We start from the raw sequence: 17,381 nt of genomic DNA on the forward strand, positions 1-17,381 counted from the left end.
CCAACGGAATAGCACCTCGTTGTATGCACATAAGCTGCACCTTATTGCTCATTGTTTCGTGACACTGCTCATAACGGTGCCTCCACCTCCTAGCGTAGTCCACAAATGGTTCCTCGGGGAATTGCCTGATCCTATCCAGATCTTCCAGGGATCCCGTCCATGGAACATACATCTCATATCTTGCCACAAAGGCACTCCTGAGCGGTACCCAATGACCCATTTCCTCCTCTGATAGGCCTTGATGCCACAACAAGGCTTCTCCCATTAAAGTTTCCGGGAAATGTTCATGTAATTCACATTGCGGGAATCCGGCGTCGTACATATAGTTGCGGAATGACCTCGCATGCTCAACAGGATCGTGGTATCCACCATACCTAGGCATTGCTAACACCGCATCGGGTGTTTGATAAGAGGGGGAATCCGGGGTTTGCTCTGCCAGCATCCATACCGTATATTCTTTGATGAATCTCTTCGTCATTGTCGCCCAATCGGCCTTGACATACATCGGAAGTGACATATACCACATCAATGGCTCACCCATCAGTGAATTACAAAACAAGCTGGTGATCTCTTCCTCCTTAAAACCCAAAGGCGCCATGGCCGATAAGTAGAAGTGAAGGTGTTCCATGGGATCTTTGTTTCCATTATACTTACTAACCCTCGGTAACGGACGCTTGATAGGTCCGATCTGCATTGCGCAGCGTTCTGCGGTTCTGTCCTCAGCTCTTTGGTACTTTTCTAAGAATAAATCTGATAATTGATCCCAATCATGCTTGCAAGAGTCGGGTAATGAGTGGAACCATTCCAAAGGCTCGCCTACCAGCGAATGGTGGAACCACTGGGCAATCTCATCCACCCCGAAGGATTCAACAAACATGTTATGCATATATTCACGCAGGTGCACCTCGGGATTTCCTCCACCACTAAACAGACTCAAATTAGGCACAATAGTTCGAGACGACCCTTCTCCGGTCTCTTCAACACTATCTTCATCATACGGTGCTCCACCATCCAATCCCTCATCCATCGGTTCATCCCCTTGTTCCTCGCCCAGGAAGGACACATATAGACCATTTCCTACATTGTTCTTTTCGTCGGAGTCCAGCAACTCCTCTACGTTCTCCTCGAAGGATTCCATCACTACGCATTCTGTCAAACCAACTCCGATCATGCTCACCCTATGATTAGGCAATGGATTACACCTAGTGGAAGGGTTTGCTGACGAAGGATCATCTATCTTTTTCTCCTCGATTAAATCCTGGATTTCGTGTTTCAGCCTCTCACAATTCTCAATTGTATGCCCATAATTGCTGTGGAACTTGCAATATCCCCTAGCTTGTATCTGCGGAGGAGGCGGTGTCTTGTTATAATGAGTAAGAGCTTTCAGCAGCCCCTTTTTCTGCAATCGTTCGAAAACTTTTGCGTAGGTCTGATCAAATTTGGCGAACTACCTCTTTTCGATAGCATTAAAATCAAGCACTTTCACTGCAGCAGACTCTATACTCGCACTTGGCCCTCCGACACTATATCCAGACTTCGTCCACTTGGTATAGGCTTTCTTTGGTTCTCCATCCCCCTCAACTGTCAAAGCACAACTGTACATCTGATTAAAGTCGGTAAAAGGCATATATCGCAGCTCATTCTTGATATACGGCGACGTGTTGCCGACCACCATTCGGATCTGATCTTGCTCAAGCGGCTTCTGTTTCATGACCGCGGCCTTAGCCCTCCATCTTTTCACAAAATCGGAAAAAGATTCCCCAGCCTGCTGCTTAGTGCTCTCTAGCTCTTTCAAAGTGACCTCCAGCATGGTATTGAAGCTATACTGAGCGATGAATGACTTTGCTAACTCCTTCCAATCCCTCTTCGCTACCATCGGCAATGCATGAAACCATGTGAGGGCAGCCCCCTCTAGGTAAGTGTTAAACAGCCCCAGGACTTGATCCTCAGTCAGGATCGTGTGCTTCATCACGGCGACATACTGATTCATGTGGGCGGTGGGATCTCCAGTTCCATCGAACTTTTTCATATCAGGGAGCCGGAACTTCAAAGGCAATGTCGTTGCCGATAAACAATTCTTCAAGTTATAAAAGTCCTGACTTCCGGAACTTCCTCCGCGCAAGTCCTGCACCTCCTGCGTGATGTGTTGCTTCCACTCCTCTTTCTTAGCTTTCTATTTCTCCAGCTGTTTTCGGATATAATCCTGATAATCATCCTCATTCCCAAAGCGAGGGCCATCGTTCACCTCATTCTCAGCACGCTTACTACCACTCTTGTTGTCCTTCAGTGCTAGCTCAGCCAGCTGGGCCAAGATTGCGGCCAGCTGATCATTGATATTGTTCACAGAGTTTTCCAATTCAGCCACTTTTTCGTCGGCCGCAGACATACTGATGGAGGACTGAGTATACCCAGACGAAGATGATTCAGAAGCCATAACTACTGATTCGGAACTGTCTACTCGTAGCTGATCAAACTGTCTGACAAGCCGGTTACTCTCGTGAAACCACAACCGCTTAATGATGACGTCTGCGCGAACGGTATCCATTGGTATGTATGCATGATTTTATATGCATGATTTGTGGTGTGTGCGTTTATTTATTTACGGATACATAAGATAAGAAGAACAAACGTTAGTCTAATTACACGTATCACAACATCTCTCTTCCACCCTTATTCCTCCACACACTCGATGGTCCAAGTCTCTTTCCTAGGATTTTGGTTTGGGGCTCACATTGCGATCCAGGGGACGCGTGATGCCGTCGATTATTGCGAAAAGGTAAATCATTCATCATACAACACAGTTCGTTTTTGACGCATCAGCGTTCAGTGACTAAGAAATCGACCAAGTGGGATTGTCCTTTTGGAATAACTCATCTTTCGTCCTTTCGCGAGACGCATTAGTTCGGGTTTTGACCCCCTTTGAGCGCATCTCGGTTTTTAGACGTGGTACGAGTTATTCTTCTAGTCTAATCGTTTGTTATTGATGATGACCCGTTCCCTTTTATTTGCGTGAGTTCGTGTCTCGATTTTTGGATGGGATCTTTTGGATCTATCGAGAAACGTAACCACGTGTTTATTTAGTGATGGAATCACTTTTGGACTTTATTTTTAGGGAGCGGACTCATCGCGTAACGCGTTTGTTCTTAGCGTCAAGGATCCGTTTGCTCATTTTAGCTACGTGAAAAGACGGCGAGTCTTATTTTGAGCGCACGGTAATCTTTCGGCTAGCAACAATTCGTTGTTCTTCCTAATCCACGGGATATATCACCTTAGTATGGTTATAGAAAATCAACGTTTCGTTGAATCGCATGCTTATTCGAAGCGAGGATATCACCGTTCTCTTTCCTTTAGGCACGAATTGGGCTAGCACGCACATCGGGCCATATTTCTTGTAGTTTTGGTAACGGTCGAATTTGATCGAGTCGTTAGTCAAACCTACAGTCTCGTCCATATGGCGCAATTATGCGGTTTAGCTTAGTTCGGCTTCGTGATTTTAAACGGGGTATGTACTCGTTCGAGGCACGTATTCAACGGCATTGGTTTATTTTCTTTAACTACTCTCGGGATTGACATATATCGTAGATTCGGAATGATTTTGGTCGTTTAGTTCATTTTTTGCTTTTCTTTTCTTAGTCACTTCTGCGGACACGTCCATTTCTCTTAAGAACGATACAGGGCATAACGTAAAAGCTCGTCTTTTATTCGGAAGAGACGGGCTACTTGTGCGGAACTTTTCACGTTACAACAGGGTCGATTGAAACAGAAATGTTCTTCGTTTTCATTTCGTTATGATCTCGTTTTATCCCAATTTATTTAAAGAATGTGAATAACGGCTACTGTTAATATAGTCTTTTGTATCGAAATGTAACTATCCTTAACACCAAACCGATGCATACTAATACGTGCTTACGTCATAACACATTTCCTGAACGTGTGCCTTCGTCGGGACACCGAAAGGGACAAGGTGGGCCGCACATGTTCATTCATACGAGATGGCTAAGTCGTCTTTAGTTCAAATCGTTTCGATATTTTAGGGTAATTAGTATGTCGATTCAAGAGTATATATTAACGCATCGTTTCATTTTCTTTACATACTTTAGGATTTAGACACGTATCATGGCGATTTGAAAACACGAACTGATTCATTTATCACACAAAAAATAGTAACGGGTAATCCTATGGCAACTTCTAAGGCTACTATATGCTGACACGGCTGAGCGCGGGACCTCACAGGACCGCGCAAATTCGCCCCTAACGAATGGATGGGGACCCTTTGGCGCCTTACTGTAAGGGGGAACTTACACTAGCCTCTTTCGAGCGACGAATGGACTCTCGCTAGAGGTTTCGCGGAAATTACCCAAAAGGTTTGCAATAATGCTTATGAATGCATACGAAAAGAAATAATACGATCTGTCCCCGTTAAGGGCTTAATACACGCCTTCCGGAATCAAATTTCTCACTTCCCCAGCAGAGTCGCCACTTGTTAGACGAGGTGCCGCGGCCTAATCTCCCGGGCGGACCGGGGGGTGGACACCTCATGGCGACGTAAGCGGTGATTGGCGCCGAAAGCAACCAATCGTGGAATCAAGCTGCTCGACAGGACCGGAGCTCAGAGATATGGAAGAGTCGCCACCCACGAATGGGAAAATAAACACCGATCCCTTACGGGAGACCGGTGTGGGTTCGAAAAACTTAGGTACGAGCCGAGAAGGCTAGCTCCTTTCCGGAGAAAGGCTACTAGGCACCCCGACATCGCCCGGTTATGAACCACCGGCCTCCTACTCAGCATGTTAGGCGATAACGGACTAATCATATACTTCTTTAAGTTTAAAATTCATTTGAAACCTTTTCTTTCTCATTTTGGAAACCGTTTTGAGCATATATTATTGAAAAGCCACTTTAGTAAAGAATCACCCATTTACATCAGTTCAATATACATATAAAAGAGAGGGAAGGAAGGAAGAAGTGATTTATTTACCACGTGATTTACATTTCGTGTTACATGTTAATTCTATACTAACTCATTTCCCCAAAACGAGTTTATTTACATGATTCGCACCTTAATCGCCGTTGGAATGATTTAGGTGCGTTTTTAAAACCCCGTTTGATGAAGTTCACCCGAATCGCCATTGGAACGACTCGAGTGTTTGAAAACGTTAAGGTAAAAACCTTTAATAAGAAAACATGGTTAAGCATACAAGTCAATTTATTTTATATAAATCATTTAAGAAAACGATTCAAAAACTCTATTATTCACAATGAAAACGATTTTAATTACAAGGTTCGCTTAATCCATCGTGGGAACGGACTAAGGTTTTAAAACGTGGTGTTTTAAGAAACGATTTGAAATGTCAAGAAAACACTATTTATTTACATTAGGAACCTCTAAAAATCCATTAGTTTAAATACTTAAATTGAAAACTCTTTTTGTGATTTATTTTCCCCTTTTCATTCAATGGACTCTTTACTTGTCATAATTACAACAATAAACATATTAAATCAAAATTCACTCCCAAATAAAGCCCATTTGAAACATGGACCCATAAATGTCCAAAGAATAAAGAAAATAATATAGGTATATATATACATTTTAGCCAAAAAAGGAAACATGAAATAAGGATAAGCGAAAAGATACTATATAATACGTATATAAGGAATAATAATGAAAATACTAAGTATAATACATGTTTACTTTAAATATGTGAAAATAATAAATAAAACCTCTAAATAAGAAAATATTATTTGTCCCCAAAATAGTTTTATCTAATAATAATTAATATAGCCCAAATAGTCCAAAACTATATATATACATACATAATGTAGTTTAAATATCAAAATAATACCCATTTATCCACAAAATATCTACAAATTAATTACTTTCAAAACACCCAAGTAAATAACATTCTAAAATAAAACCCATTATCACTTAAATGAATAAAAAAGAAAATATATATATACATATACTTATATTAGATTAAATTAAAAAATTATATATAAATATTCTAAATAACTATATGCACCAATTATCCAAAAATAATTTGAAAATATTTATTACATAAATATACATATATGTACAAAGGATTGAAAGCTTAAAAGTTGAGAAAGAGGGACCAAAACAGCATTTTTTACATTTCAGCAGCTTTACCGACGGAACTTCCGTCGGTAAACAGCCTTTAGTGACAGAAAATGGAAAATTACAGCAGCACTCCAATTATTTCCAGATTTATTCAAAAGCTTTAAATTAAGTCTAATTCAATCGTTTTGGATTTCCGAACTACCAAAAATGGATCATAGTCAATAACGGAAGTTCCTAAAACGACGTTTTTATTTTAAAACATTATTTGGAAATTTCTTTAGTTAAAACTTATAATTACAACGTTTTCAATACCCGAACTACCTTTTAATCGGATCACGGTTCGTATTGGGATATCAAAACGAGGTTTTTTACTTCAAAACAAAACCGAACGTTTATCTAACAAGAGACGGGAATTAAATAAATATGAAAAATTAAATAAAACGTGATAAATAAATAAATGACAAAATAAATAAAATTATAACATAAAAATAAATAAAGGAAAAGAAATAAATTAAATAAAATAAAACGAGTCTAGTCCTCGGATAATACCTCAAGTTCGGTATCTGACAGTCGAAGCCGATTGATTCCACGAGTCGTGATTTTCCAGTTTTTTGTGTTTTTTAGTAAAAATTTAACTTTGGGAAAATTTGGATTTTTTTGGGAAAAAAAATATTTTCTCCAAAAAATTGACTTTCTCTCTCTAAAAATGTTTAGAGTGAGAAAGCTCCAAAGAATCCACCTTTCTAAATGCATGGGGATCCGTGCCTTTTATAGGCATTGGATCCCCGGAAGAAATGGGCGACGCCCGAGCAAGATCGGGCGTCGCCCAAAAGGGTTGGGCGGCCGCCCAAGCCATGTTGGGCGAGCGCCCAACCATCGTTGGGCGCGCATCCAACGATCGTTGGGCGTTCGCCCGACGCCTGCCGGGGCGCGTCTCGCGCTGTCGGGCGCACACGCCCCGGGGCCGTCGAGCGCGCGTTCCACGCCGCCGGACTCGTGCGTCCAACGGACGTCGAGCGCGTGCCACTTGCAGTCGGACGTGTGCGTCCAATGGACGTCGAGCGCGCGCCCCGTACTGCCGGGCAGGTGTCCGACTATCGTTGGACGCGCGTCGGCTACCGCTAGGTGCTCGCACCGCGCCGCTGAGCACTCGCGAGCCGTCCAATCGACGACCGCGACCCACTGTAACTTCTCCTTCCTTATTATATATATATATATTTTTTTGTTTTTAAAACTTCCGGAATCAACCGTTTCAACCGTCTTGTTTACAGGTTTTCGTCACAGGTCCTCCGACTCGGTGTCTACAGGTGTGAACTCCTATTAGGGCATCACATTGTCCCAATAATAACCCTTAATACGTATTACATTTGTCTCATTGCGCTCATACTAACATTCTTAAGATATATTTCATGTGAGTTTATGTCCTTCATTTATCAATATTGATCCTTGTCTGAATCTCGGGCTCTCAGCTATTAGGGGATTTGGAATGGTTCTGTATTAGCTTTTCGACCGTATGTCTAGAGTCCAGATATGCAATATCGTAGTGGCCGCTCGTCAAACCACATCCATAAATATTCTTAAAACAATCGACAAGGACTTTCCTAGACTTGTCAAAAAATAATATCTACATGTTATTAAAAACCCCCGAAAGAGGGGTGAAAATGCCTTTGGATGCTTTGGCACGATTTGCCCAGGCTAGGTATTGTAGGGTGCATTAATGCTTGAAAAATGTGCAGTACAGATACAAGTGATATCAAGGTCTCTTTCATATGACCATTTTCAATTTTACTCATGTTATAAATAGGAATTAGGCTTATTGCTTTCGCTTTTCATGATCTTAGTCTTCTCAACTACACTTTTCTAGAAATTGCTTTTGTGATACTCCATTCGTCCTTCAAAGTTCAAAGGTCCTTTTTTTGAAGTTTCACATCATTTCTTTTTTGAGTGAGTTTTCTCCAGGTTTACTCTATATTTTAATTTTTGTAGTTCTTTCTCCTTAAATTATGTATCAAAATCTTTGAAAAATTCAAAATGAGCCAAAACAAAGAAAACCTTTTCCCCCAAACTGAAACATCTTATGACCCAAAAAATTCTTCAACGAGGAGATCTCTGATGCAGATAATTTTATTTCTCCATAAGCGATTAAGGTTGGTCAAGCTAGAGCTTTGAAGAAACTAGAGATTAATAGTTCCCTTCCCAAGGTTTAGGGCATACCGTCCAATGTGACTACTGGCCCCATCCTGGGAATGCATCGAGATTTTTTATATGGTTGTGAGCATTTAACTTTAGAAAACCTTTTCTTGGAGTCAAACCTTTTAATCTTCGTAGATATTTCTACATATATTTGGAACAAATAAGTAATTATTTTTCTTATCCTCTTCATGGCCTTATGACCTCTATTTTGATTGATAAAAAAGTTGTGTCCTAGCAAAATTCTTCCCAAATTCTGGTTTGATTTGGTATGCCTCTATTGGTTGTGTAAGGGTATGCCTCAGTCCCTACTATAATCGCATTGGCTAGAGTTTGCACATCACTCACGAGGTTGAAAGATCTAAACGGAAGCTTTGTCAATTCCCTCAGTTGTGAAGATATCTTGGCTAATGATATGAGTGTTTTATCCCTATCTTTTATGATAATTTACAGTTTGTTCTTGAGCTAAATAATTATGTTTAATATTTAATTTCACGTATATTTCAATAAATCAATGAAAAATAATAAAATATATACTTTTAGTTAATTTTAATCATTTTGAATCTCATTTTGTTATAAATAAAGTAATCTCGGGTTCAATGATTGTATTTTACAAGTTTAAGAAATGCATACAAAATGCAAGTGACAGAAGAGAAGCCCAGAAACGATGAACCACAAGCTATTTGAAAGGAAGAAATTATTCTTTTGGGTTCCCACTCGGCGTGTAGGTGTGAAAGGGACAACATCGACTGAATTTCAACATTCAGCAAAGGCATATGAGTCAATTGCCATCTAGTCAATTTGACTCCCACACAGTGTTAAGTGTTGGGGTTTAGTGTCCTATAGACAATTGTTCTAGGATACAAACTTAATGTAAATGAATTGTTCTTTATATCATTTGTTTAATGAGATATATGTTTTATAACTATATAAAGGCGATCCCTTTTAAGCACTAAATAAAGTCTAATAAAAGGAAATCCGTAAGTTTATTTAAAGTGATTATAAAGTGTTCATACAAGCATGAAGTGAGACAAAACTTTATAGTAAACTGATAAACTTAAAACCACCCCAAGTCAAGTGATATGTTTGGGATTGACATATCACTGTTGAGACTTGTATGTAACAATGTCTTCTGTCCGACAGAAAGCTGATCTCACAAGCTTCATATATACAGATATCTGGACAGTTACATAAATCCGATGAAACGTTGTTCATTAGGATTGGGGATCCGATTTGAGATAACAGGATGGGTAGATTCATCCTTGTCACCTGTTCATCTCATTGGTATTAATAGGTATAACTAATCCTCAGACTCAAAAGAATATTAATTGGTATTCTGGATTACGGAATGTGATGCTTTGACTCTGGTGTAACACGATCCTTAACGGAGATGACTCTGGGGTATGAACAGTAGACGTTGGATATCACAAGAAGTAATTGCGGAGTCGTTATATATTGGATTGAGCATTTATCACTCCCGATAAATGGAAGATACATCCATGGATCGCTTGTGGAAGACTCGACTCTAAATCCTTGCAAGGTGATAGCTTAAGAGTAAGAAATACAGATTTCACTTAACCTATCTTTTTGAGTTGACTCGGCCTGTACAAGTAAAACGAACGTCTCGCTATATGCGACTTGACATCACCCATAGTCATAAGATTCAGTTCAAGGATGTAGTTGATAAAGGATCGAATTATACTGTAACTAATACGGAAAGGTTAACGACATAATCAACTTTACTCTGTACATCATTCCGTTATGCAAAGATTAAATATAATTCTTTGAAAATTAATTTAATAATGTTGCATACGGCTAGAAGCAATAAGAACCTAATGGATCACACATAAGACTTGGAACCTAAAAGAGAGAGGCTATGTTCTTTATTGCTGAAAAAAACTGAACTGAACTGAACTGAACTGAACTGAATTGAACTGAACTGAACTAAATTTAACTGAATACTACTGAACTTAACTGAATACTACCGAACTGAACCGAACTAAACAATAATGATGATATTAGACTTTAAAATAATTTAATTGATAATATTGGACATTAATAAACTTATAATAATAATTTTTTTTTGGTAGAAAAAAAAAATTATTATAATGATGGTTCTAATAAATTTAATAATATCAATAATAAATAAATAAATATATTCTTAAAGATAAAACTAAATTGAATATCAAATAAAAGCTCGGCTTGATAAAATTTTGGCTCGATAAAAGCCTATAAAGTTAAATAAAAATGAGTCTAATTTAAATTAAAAATACAAATTACATACAAACACAAATTTACATATAATTTAAAGCCTATGAAATCAAATACAAATTTTTATATGAATACAAACTCTTAACTTTTTATTCTAATTAAGGGTTAAAGTGTAAAAATATCCCTAACGTTTTGGGTCATTGGTAATTTTACCCCTAACATCTAAAATGGTGCAATTTTATCTCTAACATTGATAAATTCGATAAATTTGAGTGCAATTCCTAATTTTTAAACATGGAAGCATACTTTAGTTTTAATTTTTTTATTAAACGATATATACTTTAATAAACTATCATTTCTTGACTATCATTTCTTAACTTTTATCTAATTTATAGATAATGATAAACTATAAATAATAATAATAATAAATAATAATAAATTAAATAATAATAATTATTATAATAAATTATATATAAATAATTATAATATAATAAATAAAGATAAATTACTGAATACTGAAACTGGATGCTGAAACTGAATGCTGAACTGAACTGAACTGAATTGAATTGAACTGAACTGAACTGAATTGAACTGAACTGAACTGATTGTTACTGAAATTAAGTGATAAAGAACAGGGTCATGGATGTTAATTAATTGATAGAAGCCCAATTGAGCCCAATAAGGCCCATGGACATAAGGGGGTCGAAATTCATGTAGTGACATACATGAATAATTAATTTGATTTTGTTAATCCTAATTAGATTAGGAATATGAATTAAATTAATTAAGAGATAATTAAGTTAGGAGTTTTAATTAGATTAATATACTCCTATTATTATCCAATAATGTTATTATTATTATCCTTAATATATTAGATATATAGTGAGATAATAATTAGGAATTCTATTTCGAATGGAATTCCTATTCAGTAACCTAATTCTATCTAACTAGGGATTAGATACAAGAGATTATAAATACCCATTCCCTTGAGATTTTCGAAATCCAAGCAAGCCATACCCTACTTGTGATTTTCGAAATTCACCTAGTCCAAGAGAGAGAAAATTCGACACCCCTAGTTCGAGGATGAGATTTCTCTACGGCTTCGTTTGATCAATTGATTTTCATCTATTTCTTTTATCCTTGATCTTGTGTTGATTAGTTAGAGGCAATCTACTTTGGTTGCTATTCAACGGTTGATACTAAATTAATCTTCTCGTGTTTTATTTCGTGTTTGGGAACTCGAAGAAGAAAAACAAACAAAAGGGGAGAAATTCGTATTACTACTCCTACATCAGGTCAGTTCACGATTTCGCGGATTCCCGGAGATTGAACCGTCGGATCGTCGCGATTTTTGGACAGGAGCTTCTAGACATATTCTTCCACGTTTCCACTGAAGGGATTGTCGTTCGGAGATCTGGAAGGTCTGTTTCGGATAGGGGCAGATTGGTAGACAGTTTCTATCTCTTTTGAAGTTGTGGGCACTTCGTTTGCAACGGTAGATAGAACTTTTAAAAGGTGTTTCTTCTTATCCTTCTTTATATGAAATAACGGTTAACGGATCTTGTGGTTAAATGGAAATAGGTTAAAAAAATTATATTTCCGCTGCTATACCTTAGCCTAATTTCTAACATTAAGGGGACAACATCAACTGAATATCTGCATGTTATCACCCACTACAGTATATTATTAGAAATGACCGATCAACGCCACATGTCAACACTTTTCACCTCATTACAAATGAAAATGTGGCGCATCCAAAATTGAATTACTTGTACACCATTGTTAGATCTCTCTAGAGGTTATTAGTAAGTTCGAGTATATATATATATTTTGTGAAAAAATGAAAGTCACACCAAAGTGTGATTTGGTTCAAGAGTTCAACAACATGTATGTAATTTATTAGATGTTCTTAAGTATGTAATTTATGTAGTTTGTAAACTCAATTACTTCGTTAAAAATTATTGTCTTGACTATTTTACACTAAAAACGAATAATCATGAGCAATGATATTTTTATCTTTAAAAACCAACTATATAAAAAAGCCCAACTTTATAAATTGACAAACCACAAGTATTTCTTTTTATTTGGTAGAGTGAGTGACATATTCTTTAAATGCTAATCATATATGTTACATCTTTAAGTTTGCAAATTTTTAAACCACATGTTAATTGATAAATAATCACTCCGGACACGTGGACTAATAAGCGTGTCTTGATCGAAGCATAACTACTCTTAACACACAGGCCAACAAGAAGGAGCCCTAAATCCGCTAGACATCAATCCCTATATTCACGCCTATTATTACATAATGACGATTTTTTATACCAAATCATACTAGGCCCACTAGACGATATTATCCACTGTCTTCCCCACACGTGTCCCGAGTTACTATTAAGGCGCACAAGCTAGCAGAATTAGTCTAACATCTTATAAATAGAAAAAGTAGTTGCATAGTAAAAAGTTCATCATCACAATACCCTACAATTCTATAATTCTCCACTGTCATATTCTTCCTTAAAAGCTCTCCTAACTTTTTTTTCCTAATGAGAATGTTTATATTGTTCCATTAGATGAAAAAAGTGCAAGTACAACAAGGAAATAATAAAGAATAAAATCTCACGCAAGTATAAGCTAAAGCAAATACAAGATCCACGAAAGGAAGAAAACGACTACAAAGAGCCAAAAAAGTCATAAAAGGTACAAAAAACACACAAACGAACGATAAATCATATATTTTTTAATTCCAAATCCACAGAAAAGCAACTACAATCCAATCTTCATCATTTAGGCTATTCCGAGCATTCAGATCTGAGTCATTTTTGTTGCAACCGCGTAGATCTATTGACCAGTGGACATGATTATCCGTTTTCACTCTTGCTGAATCCGAAAAAGGTATAAATGAAAGAATAATAGAAAGTAAATACAGTTCAGACGGGTAAAGAGATGCGGTAAAATATATGAACCCCAACTAAAAAAAATAACAACAAAGAAAGTACTTTAAATGTAGAAAATCAAACCCGGTGGAAGGAAGAAGAATGAAGATAAACTTTCTTCTTCCTTCTCAAAGTAGATTCACAAAAGAGGAAAATTTGAGGCTTGATAGATTATGAGACTGGGAGAGAAGAAAGGAAGAAAAGAGAGGAAGAGCAAAATGATGGAGGCGACAACGTTTGAAGCAGAGAAATAAAGAAGGGGGCTAGGTTTCATTAAGAGCCATGCTAACTTAAACATCAGAGTAAGGTCGTCGGTTCTTTGCCCCTCATTTAATCACTTTCCATTAATATTTCGGGAAGTTATCCACTCAAATCACCCTAAAGAACCCTCCTCATATTTTTCAAAATCACCACAGACGCGACTTTGAGAATTTACTAACCACAAATATTCTTTTATACTTTTTCTAAATTTTAACCTAGTGAAATAACAATGCAAATTACAACATTAGAACTTGATTTTATATAATTTAAAAATACTCTGGACACGTGGACCAATAAGCGTGTCTTGATTGAAGCATAACCGCCCTTAACACAGACCAACAGGATGGAGCCCTGAATCCACTAGACATCAATCCCTATATCCACGCCTATTATCACATAATGACGATTTTTCTACCAAATCACACTAGGCCCACTAGATGATATTATCCACTGTCATCCCCACACGTGTGCCGAGTTACTATTAAGGCGCACAAGCTATTAGAATTACCCTGACATCTTATAAATAGAAAAAGTAGTTGCATAGTAAAAAGTACATCATCACAATACCCTACAATTCTATAATTCTCCACTGTCACATTCTTCCTTAAAAGCTCTCCTAACTTTTTTTCTGATGAAAATGTTTATATTGTTCCATTGGATGAAAAAAATGCAAGTACAACAAGAAAATAGTAAAGAATAAAACCTTATACAAGTATAAGCTAAAGCACATACAAGATCCACGAAGGGAAGAAAATGACTATAAAGAGCTAAAAAAGCCATAAAAGGTACAAAAAAACACAAACGAACGATAAATCATATACTCCCTGTAATTCCAAATCCACATAACAATTGCAATCCAATCTTTATCATTTAGGCTATTCTGAGCATTTGGATATGAGTCATTTCTTTTGTTGCAGCCACATAGATCTATTGACTAGTGGACATGATTAACTGTTTTCACTCTTGCTAAATCTGAAAAAGATATAAATGAAAGAACAATAGAGAGCAAATATAGTTCATATGGATAAAGAGATGCGGTACAATATATGAACCCTAACTAAAAAGAAAATAACAACAAAGAAAGTACTTTAAATGTAGAAAATCAAACCCGGTGGAAGGAGGAAGAAGGAAGATAAACTTTCTTCTTCCTCCTCAAAATAGATTCGTTAAAGAGGAAAATTTGAGGCTTGGTAGATTGTGAGACTGGGAGAGAAGAAAGGAAGAAAAGAGAGGAAGAGCAAAATGATGGAGGCAACGACATTTAAAGCAGAGAAATGAAAGAAGGGCCTAGTTTCGTTAAAAGCTATGCTAACTTAAACATCAGAGTAAGGTCGTCGGTTCTCTGCCCTCATTTAATCACTTTCCAGTAATATTTCGGAAAGTTATCCATGCAAATCACCCTAAAGAACCCTCCTCATATTTTTCAAGATCACCACATACGTGACTTTGCGAATTTACTAACCAAAAATATTCTTTTATACTTTTTTGTCACATACCAGTATCGAGTTAAGAAGTTGAAGGACTGATTGAGATAATTAGTCCTGGAATCAGTTTATTTTGTCAAAATAGTTGTTATTTCCTATTTTCTGTATTATTTCTTTTCCCTCAAGGCTAGGACAGTTATATGCAGCAGTGGTAGTAATGGAGTTGTTGGCAGTTATCTGTAACTGTTTTTGTCCATGCTCTATATAGAGGAGGAGCACATATCTTTTTGGTTATGCAAAAGATTAATGAAGTCATTTTCTTTCTGCTTCCTAAATTCTGTAAAATTCTCTTTTCCCTCATTCTTCTCTCTTCTCCCTCTAATTCTCTTCTTCTATTCCTTTCTAATTTGACGCCATAACTTTAAGTTCTGACATTTTTCTAAATTGTAGCCTAGTGAAATAACAATGCAAATTACAACATTAGTACTTGCACTTATATAATTTAAAATACTCCAGACACGTGGACCAATGTGTGTGTCTTAATCGAAGCATAACCAGCCTAAACACATAGGCCAACAAGATGGAGCACTGAATTCGATAGACATCAACCCCTATATTCACGCCTATTATCACATAATGACAATATTTTCTACCAAATCATACTAGGCCCACTAGACGATATTATCCACTATCGTCCACGCATGTGTGTCGAGTTACTATTAAGACGCACCAGCTATCAGAATTAGCCTGACATGTTATAAATAGAAAAGGTAGTTGCACAGTAAAAAGTACATCATCATAATACCATACAATTCTATAATTCTCCACAGTCATATTCTTCCTTAAAAGCTCTCCAACCTTTTTTTTCTGATGAAAATGTTTATATTGTTCATTGGATGAAAAAAGTGTAAGTACAACAAAAAAATAGTAAAGAATAAAACCTCACGCAAGTATAAGCTAAAGCAAATACAAGATCCACGAATGGAAGAAAACGACTACAAAGAGCTAAAAACGCCATAAAAGATAAAAAAACCATAAACAAATGATAAATCATATACTTCTTGTAATTCCAAATCCACAGAAAAGTAAATGTAATTCAATCTTCATCATTTAGGCTATTCCGAGCATTTAGATCTGAGTCATTTCATTTATTGCAACCGCGTAGATCTATTGACCAGTGGACCTGATTAACCGTTTTCACTCTTTCAAATCCGAAAAAGGTATAACTGAAATAATAATAATAATAATAATAATAATAGAGAGCAAATACAATTTAGATGGATAAAGAGATGCAGTAAAATATATGAACCCCAACTAAAAAGAAAATAACAACAAAGAAAGTACTTTAAATATAGAAAACCAAACCCGGTGGAAGGGGGAAGAAGGAAGATAAAAGTTCTTCTTCTTCCTCAATTTGAGGCTTGATAGATTATGAGACTGGGAGAGAAGAAAGGAAGAAAAGAGAGGAAGAGCAAAATGACGGAGGCAACGACATTTAAAGCAGAGAAAGAAAGAAGGGCCTAGTTTCGTTAAAAGCTATGCTAACTTAAACATCAGAGTACGGTCGTCGGTTCTCTGCCCTCATTTAATCATTTCCCAGTAATATTTCGGGAAGGTATCCGCTCAAATCATCCTAAAGAATTTTTCCTCATATTTTTTAAGATCATCACATACCCCACTTTGCGAATTTACTAACCATAAGTATTTTTTTTTTCTTTTAAATTTTAACACAGTGAAATAACAATACAAATTATAACATTAATACTTCAATTTATATAATCTAAAATGTAACTCTTTAACTTGATTTTAAGGATTGAACTTTATGATTTTTAAAGGAAAATAGATTTAAAAGGTTACACATTGAATCGTGCAATTTTAAACTAACATTTTGTAAATGAAACAAGTTTACAGGTTGTTAACAATAAATCCGAATGTTCAGAATGGTCTAAAGGATGAAGTTTGGATTGTCTTTCTACAGATTTGGATTAACGAGAAATATATTGTTGTTTTGTGTTTTTATGCCTTTTAAGGATCATATTTGCTCTTTGTAGTAATTTTCATTCATTTGTGGATATTGTATTTGCTTTAATCTGTAATAATGTGAGGTTTTATTCTTTACATTTTGCTTGTTGTACTTCTTCATTTTTATCTAATGAAATTAGAAACATTTGTGAAAAAAACAATAAATCCAATATTTTTCATAAAAAGAAAACAATAAATTCAATAAAAACACATTTTTTTTTATTAATTTGGTTCATGTATACGCCACTTAAATTCCATTAGGAT

This window comes from Euphorbia lathyris, chromosome 1 (genome assembly GCF_963576675.1).
Source record: "Euphorbia lathyris chromosome 1, ddEupLath1.1, whole genome shotgun sequence".
In the NCBI taxonomy this organism is placed as follows: Eukaryota; Viridiplantae; Streptophyta; class Magnoliopsida; order Malpighiales; family Euphorbiaceae; genus Euphorbia; species Euphorbia lathyris.